Genomic DNA, 6,980 nt, shown 5'->3' on the forward strand with positions numbered 1-6,980 from the left:
GAATTGAGTTCATTTTGCCTTGCTGGTTAACTTTTAAACCAGCACATCTACAAATCATTTTACTGAAGTCATAGTACTTTTCAAAGGGAGTCTTAAAAGTAAAACAGGTGAATTATTCATTCACAGAGAAAAACCAGGTTCTACTTACTTTCTAGCAGACATAAATGACTGCTGCACGGACTATACTATAAGTACATCTAGGTAAAGGATCAAAAGGTAATTTTTCTCAGAAACAGTCTCAGAGAAAAATAATCTTTGAAGTCTAAGATTCAAGTTCAAAACACTTTTCATACAGTAAATACTACGAATAAGATTGGGAAAACGAAGGATTAAAGTTCAAATACTCTTGTAAATAGAGTGAGGGAAGAATATATTGAGTTTCTTTTTAGCTTCCTTTAAATTTAAAGAACAAATAGTTGCTAAATTTGTAATCATGCCCTATCTTCTTTAAAAGAGTCTTTGATGATGGTCACTGTGTTGTGCAATGCCCCAGAGGAAAGTTTGAATTTAAAGGGCAATGTCATGTGTGCCATCATACCTGCCTGGATTGCAGTGGAAGTGAACCTAACAAATGCACCTCTTGTGGAACAGGTAAGAAATAATTCCTCTTGCCAGTTTTTTCCCCTCCCTTGGCCTCCAAGTTCCCTTTTCTCTCAGCTCTCAGAGCCAGTTTTTAAGAGTCAATAAAATGAGTAGCGCTTTTGCTACCGATCTGTGTTGTAATCTTGTTGTAACTCTGAAGGGTATTGGAACTCAATTTGTTTTTTAAATAGTACAAGAAAACACGACTGCATATTGTCCTTGCAACTTAATGCATTTCCATTGGTATATTTTCAAGAGGAGCTATGTTAACAGAAACAGAAAGAACAGCACGGGGTGGGGGGGGCAGGGGCGAAACGGACAGAAAACCTATGTAGTCTGTTTCTGGAAAAGAAATTTCCATACATGCCTCCCCCAACCTCTGCACAGGATGTGCTATACTGCAAGTTTGCACAAGCAGGCAGGGAGCCAGGCTACTTTCCGTAACATCTGTCTGGGGAAGGCTGAGAAACAAGCATGGTGGGTTCCACTGCAGATTGCTGTGTCCCTACAGCTGAACAAACACAGTTTGCAAAGAGAAGCTTACCACTAACAGACATTTTTATAGAACTTTGGTTAAGAGGGAGGCAAATGTAGTTAAATTTGTGGAAATTCAAAAAAGCATCCCTTCTCCTTTTGAAGCTCCATTTTAAAAATTACTTTGTCTTGTCTCTGTAACACCTAATGGGCAAAGAATCTGAGGCTATTACATACAAGTATTTTAACTAGCCTGACCTTCCTTTGGAAATGAGTATTTAACTTCTAATATACATAATAAAGAACAATTTTTAATGAGCTCTATTCTGAGGACTCACAATGGATTCACAGCCTTTTTAATTTCAGCTGCTACTTCCATTTCAGTCCTAGTCATCAATGGCCCAGGCTTTATTTAGTAATAAGTGTTTAGATTACAAGTAAACACTAGCATAGCTGGCAATTAGTCACACTGTTTATGATATTGGCTTTTTCACTTTGGGAAATGCGACTCAGTAGATGACATTTTCAAACAGTACTTCAGGCCTAATGTGAGAGCAAGTTTGTATAGTTGTTCCTTAAGTCTGTTCCTTATTGTGGACAGAAATTCTTGTGTTTCTGTGCATTAAGAAACGAAGACATTGATGAGATTCACACCCTTAGGAGTCTGGAAAAGTTAATGATAAAAATTTTTGCATGAAAAGTAAAAGAAACAAAGAGTGCTTCTGCTATTTTTGCTATTATTGCTGCTATTGCAGCAATTAGTCTCTATTGCTGCAATTATTATATTGCAAGCATTTTCAAAAATAAATTATGGTAAGCAAATTCTTGCTCTGTAGTTAAGGCAATGAAATACACTTAGCACAGTAATGTATGTAATTTATACTGAAGGGTAACCTATTAGAAAACTACCCATGTTACAGTAGATGGCACATGGAGTTATGGGTGTTTCCACAGGTCTCATTCAAAAGGATTTGAAGCAGGGGACCTCCCAGTTCCTGTGCACTGCAGAATGCTAATGTACTAATAGCAAATAGCTGCATATTTGCTATTCAAATTCAAATCTAGATGATTCACTAGGGTAAGGATTACAGTTGAATATTCTAGGGACGAAGACTGGTCCTTTCCAAAGATGAAGTGAGCCACTTTGCTTTCCTAATAGTAATTCTATATCTGTATACAATGCAGTACAAATACTCATTTTTCCTCTGCAAGTGAAACTCAGTGGTGGAAAAGTGTTGATCCTTATTTTATTATGTTGATGGATGTAAACAGTCATTATTTACTAACATGACATCTTTATAAGCCATGAATCTCCAGGAATGTGGAATGTTTGAGGTCCTGAAACTTTTATAGATGTTCACTCTGTAAAACTGTACAAATCTAGCAGTCAGTGTCTCAACCACAGAACCAGTGTTTTATAAAGCTTCTTCTTATACTGAAATGCCCTCTGTGGTTGACAACTTTTTTCTATTTGTTTGCCACACAGACAGAAGAGGGACTGAACGTTTCTTGTATCGAGGGGAGTGCAGAGAGAGCTGTCCTCCAGGTCACTACCACGCAGAGCATACCTGTATGCCTTGTTCTGGCCACTGTGAGGTGTGCCTGAACTCTCACCAGTGCAAAAGATGTTTCAGAGGCTACTACCTTACTGAAAATATGTGTCAGAAGCATAGTTGTAAAGAAGGTAAGCAATATGTGTCAGAAGCATAGTTGTAAAGAAGGTAAGCATCTTTCAGTAGGAGTTAACAAATATTCTATTCAATTTGTTACAGAAATCTGGTTAAGCATATTAATCAAATCCTGTTTTGAAATATACAATCACACCTGACCTCAAGGCCCTTAAGTTCCTACTCTGATTCCCTTCTAATATCATGTTAATGTAAAACAGCAGTATTTTCCTCAAATTGAGTGAGGTTACACAAGAACAAATGAGAAAACAAATTTCTGTGAGTGTTTCTCCTTTTTAGATTTGAATCAAGTTTATTTCCTGGAACCTTGCTGAGTGTTTCCAGATGTAGCCCTTTCATTATCTAAAATTAACCCATATTGATGATTTGCAAAACATAGGTGAAGTGGAAGATCCTGACTCTGAAGACTGCATACCATGTTCAGATGGATGCCAGAATTGCAAAGAGGGTAAATATTCCCTTTATCAACCTTTACTCTTATTCTTAAGGTAGGGAAAAATTAGTTCTCCTCACTCTTTTCACAAGTTTAAGTGCAAGCTGCTGAGTAATTAAAAAGAAGTTAAGGGAGAGTATCTGTACCTATCTTTTTTGAAGCTATCAGATGTTATTTTCCCATGCTAGTATTTTCAATGTTCTTCACAACACTTATGACTTAAAATTCTTCTTTTCTCTTCTGAAACAGTTTAGTGTCAATCTGTGTTTGGAATTAAGGTGAAATGCATGATGCATAGGAATTTTTCTTTAAAATAGTAATTGCAAGTAATTCAGAGAATGATCTTCTTTGTATATTAACTTAATAAAACTGCATAGGGAGACTGGAAGGCTATTCATACAGAAAAATGGCATACAGAGAAAGGGGTTGTGCTCATTTACATTTTTTCTCAGATGATCACTGATATCCTAAATATTAATCATCCATATATTAATCATCCATAACATTTGCTACATATATACTCTCAGATTCTTGCACTTAAAGTTTTGACTTAATATAGGCCCTTTAAAACTTGAAGATCAACAGAATGGATGCAGGTAAAACAAAGACTGAATTAGTTTTCACTGCTGTGTAAAGTCAGAAATATTAAGATGCCAGAGATTAATAATGGACAATGTATTAAGGAAACTCTTTGATGGTTATGATGCATATATTATTGAGAGTCAAAGAGAATGCTTTATTGTTAGCTCTGTTTGGAACAGAAGCACCAGCAGTGGGCTAAAAACACAGTCCCAAGCAGATTTTGCAAATTGCTGTGTTTTCCTGAAATAAAGCACAACCTGTAAGTTTTGACTTATTGTAAGTCTGGTAGATACGCTGTTTTCTTGTGTTTCTGCTCTCAATATTCAATGAGTTTTCAGGCATATCAATAACTTAATTCATAGATAAGTTGAGTAGAGTAATAAGTTTCTCACGTCTAATCAGAAAGCTGATATACATAGAGACTTTCGTAAAAAAAACCCAACAAAACAAACCTAAAACTGAACTGCTTGTCTCATAGAAGAAATTGATTATTTTGAAAGCAGTAAAGAAATTGCACTGCCATAAAAATACTTCAAATACTAAAACATCTAGATGAGAATATAAGGAATGTGATACATTTAGTTTCATATCTATACAGTCTTTCTACAGACACTCTTAAAAATTAAGTGAATGCTGCGTGGTCTTTTTGTCTTATCTTCCTTGCAACACCACTGATGAATTCAATCTGAGTAAGAACTGCAGAGCAGGTGTAGGAATTGTTCAATGCTATGAGCATTTCAACTAGAAGTGCACTGGGGATAAAAAGGAGGTATGTAATAATTATAGCAATTGGAATCAAAACGATATCGTTCACATATTGAAAAGTAGTTATTCATATATATAAATGCAAATACATTTTATGCATATTTGTGGATCTACAGAAGACCCAAGACCATTCTCTCACAGAAAATCTCCCAGCACCTGCTCTTTCTGAAGTGCTTTGATATCCTTCAATATAAACTCCAAGAAATAAAAGTAATTAACCTCCTTAGGAAGTTATAGTGAGCACAGAGCTACTTAAAGAATTTTTATTAATTTAAAAGGGAATATCAGGCCACCATGACATTACATTGTAAATAGGGAACAATGAAATGTAAGTGGTTCTCTTACTGTCTACAAATTACAAAGATTATTATATTTTTCTCTTTTTTGTAGATACAAATCTAGTTTTTAGGAGCGATAGATAAGCTAATTAAGATAACTGAACTTCCTGTTTTCATACTAGCCTGAAAGACACGCATTTTTTACTCAAAAAATTTTTTCACAAGGCACCAAATAATAAATTAAACCACTATCTGCAGTCTTGATCAGTTTTGTCCTGCTTGGCACAGACAAGAAAATGAATAAGATTTGTTGCCTTTTAACATAGTGCCAGGGGCCAGCACAATAGAGCAAGTAATGGAGGCAGACTGTGTGGGCAATCTCTCTTCTTGATCAGTCTTGACACTACATACAGTTTAAGACACAGGTATTATACTTTTATATTGGTTTGATACTCCTACATCTCATATCAAGTATTTCACAGAAGAATGTAAAACCCACCCAGTAAGTAACACTGCAGGTTATTCTTCACCAGGTATGAGGAGGAACATTGACAGTGTTTGTTTGTAATATTTTCTGAAATCCTTATGGAATATAATTTTCCTCCAAATTTGTAGTCAGTTTTGTCTTAGGGCACCAGCGTGGCAAATATGTCTTTATTGTATCAACACTGGAGGTTAAGAGCAAAGACAGGAACTGTCAGAGAGACTTAATCAAGGACAGGTAAGTCTGTGTAGTTTAAATACAGATGATGATTTCTTTTAAAATCAATCAATTCTTTTCTTTCTGATTTGCTTCATTGATTCAGAGGCTACCCATATTCTGAGGAGATAAAGAATCTTTATTGCTCACAAATACCATTCTGCCTGCAGACACTGACAAGATGTGACACATGTAATAGGAACATTGCCTTAGAAAGCACTAATCACAAAAATATCTATGGCTTTTTGTACACAGTGTCCAAACAATGTCTATGGACATTAGGGTTCACCTTCATACCTTCTTCTGCCCGCATACTCTTGAGTGCATTTGACTCTACTTGATGCCATACTAGCCTAATTGGCATGCTTAGGTGCTCATTTTCCCTTGAGGTCTGAAAGGCAGACTCTCACAGGCATTGAAATCTGAAGGGATAGCCAAAGAAGTCAAGTCTTAAGGATAACTTCAGTATGGATGTTTAATCCTAAAGTCTTACAAGTTTCAAATATATCCCTACTGCCATGCAAGCGAGGGCAAACACAAAATTGGACAAAGTGTCTAAGAAAGTGTGCTAAATACATCACAAGTCCACGCTGCCAAGATTATCTTTATGGTTTTGGTACCTCAGCTCTGGTAACCCAATTCTGGACACTCTGAGACTACTTTTTAGAGCAGCAATGAACTATTGCTCCCTCTGGTGCAGAAATATCCATGGGATCTTTATCTTATATGTAGATATACAATATCTACGGACTTGCATATGTACACTTCACTAGCAGAAACTGTCACACCATTAACTAATACTGCTAACTAACAAAGAGCACCTACTTCATTGAGGAGGAAGATATTTGCAATACATGGAGTTCAAGTGGATCATTGATAAATTCATAGTAATCAACTGAAGGATAGGTCATCCTCTCAGAAGCAATTGCGAAAATCAGCCATTCTCCCAATTTGTGTACCAATCTTCCTGCCAGTGGTCTCCCATGGAGCCACACTTTCCTGACCCAATTCTTAATTACTTGCTGATTCTTTTCCACTCACCTCACCCAACTTGTGAAAGTACAACATCATATGACTTGAAGAGTTCTCATGGCTTCCCACAGACTGCCTCGTCTCCATGAAGAAAAATACAATGTATATCAACTTTCGACCCATGCAGATTTCTGCAGAGAGCAGTATGACATGGTTTATCCAATCTTTACACTAGGACTATTTTCAAAGGCTAACACAGAATAAAGTGCTCCTCAGTAGGGTGCAAAGTGAAGAATGTTCAGCAAACACTTTTGAAGACACCTTACAAAAGAAACAAATATTTAGAAACCCCATGGAGCAGTGTCTCTGACAATAAAGGCCTACCAAAAAGGCATTTAGGCCCAAGTTTGTCCTCTTGCTCCAGCAAGGTAGAATCATAGAATCAACTAGGTTGGAAGGGACCTCTGAGATCATCAAGTCCAACCCTTGATCCAACACCACTGTGG

General features: G+C 36.5%; 1 long non-coding RNA gene across 2 annotated transcripts; it reads left to right on the forward strand.

Annotated features, from left to right (window-relative positions):
• The first annotated feature begins 180 nt into the window (after positions 1 to 180).
• LOC113962232 lies at positions 181 to 3,192 on the forward strand. 2 transcript variants are annotated; one of them, XR_003532489.1, is made up of 4 exons: positions 181 to 216; positions 455 to 591; positions 2,543 to 2,740; positions 3,124 to 3,192. It is a non-coding gene; the product is annotated as an uncharacterized LOC113962232 (long non-coding RNA). The 2 variants fall into 2 exon arrangements; XR_003532488.1 differs by lacking the exon at positions 181 to 216 and having other exon boundaries at positions 431 to 591.
• Positions 3,193 to 6,980: the final 3,788 nt, after the last annotated feature.

Source organism: Neopelma chrysocephalum, unplaced genomic scaffold (assembly GCF_003984885.1).
Source record: "Neopelma chrysocephalum unplaced genomic scaffold, ASM398488v2 Primary Assembly neopelma1_126671, whole genome shotgun sequence".
Lineage (NCBI taxonomy): Eukaryota > Metazoa > Chordata > Aves > Passeriformes > Pipridae > Neopelma > Neopelma chrysocephalum.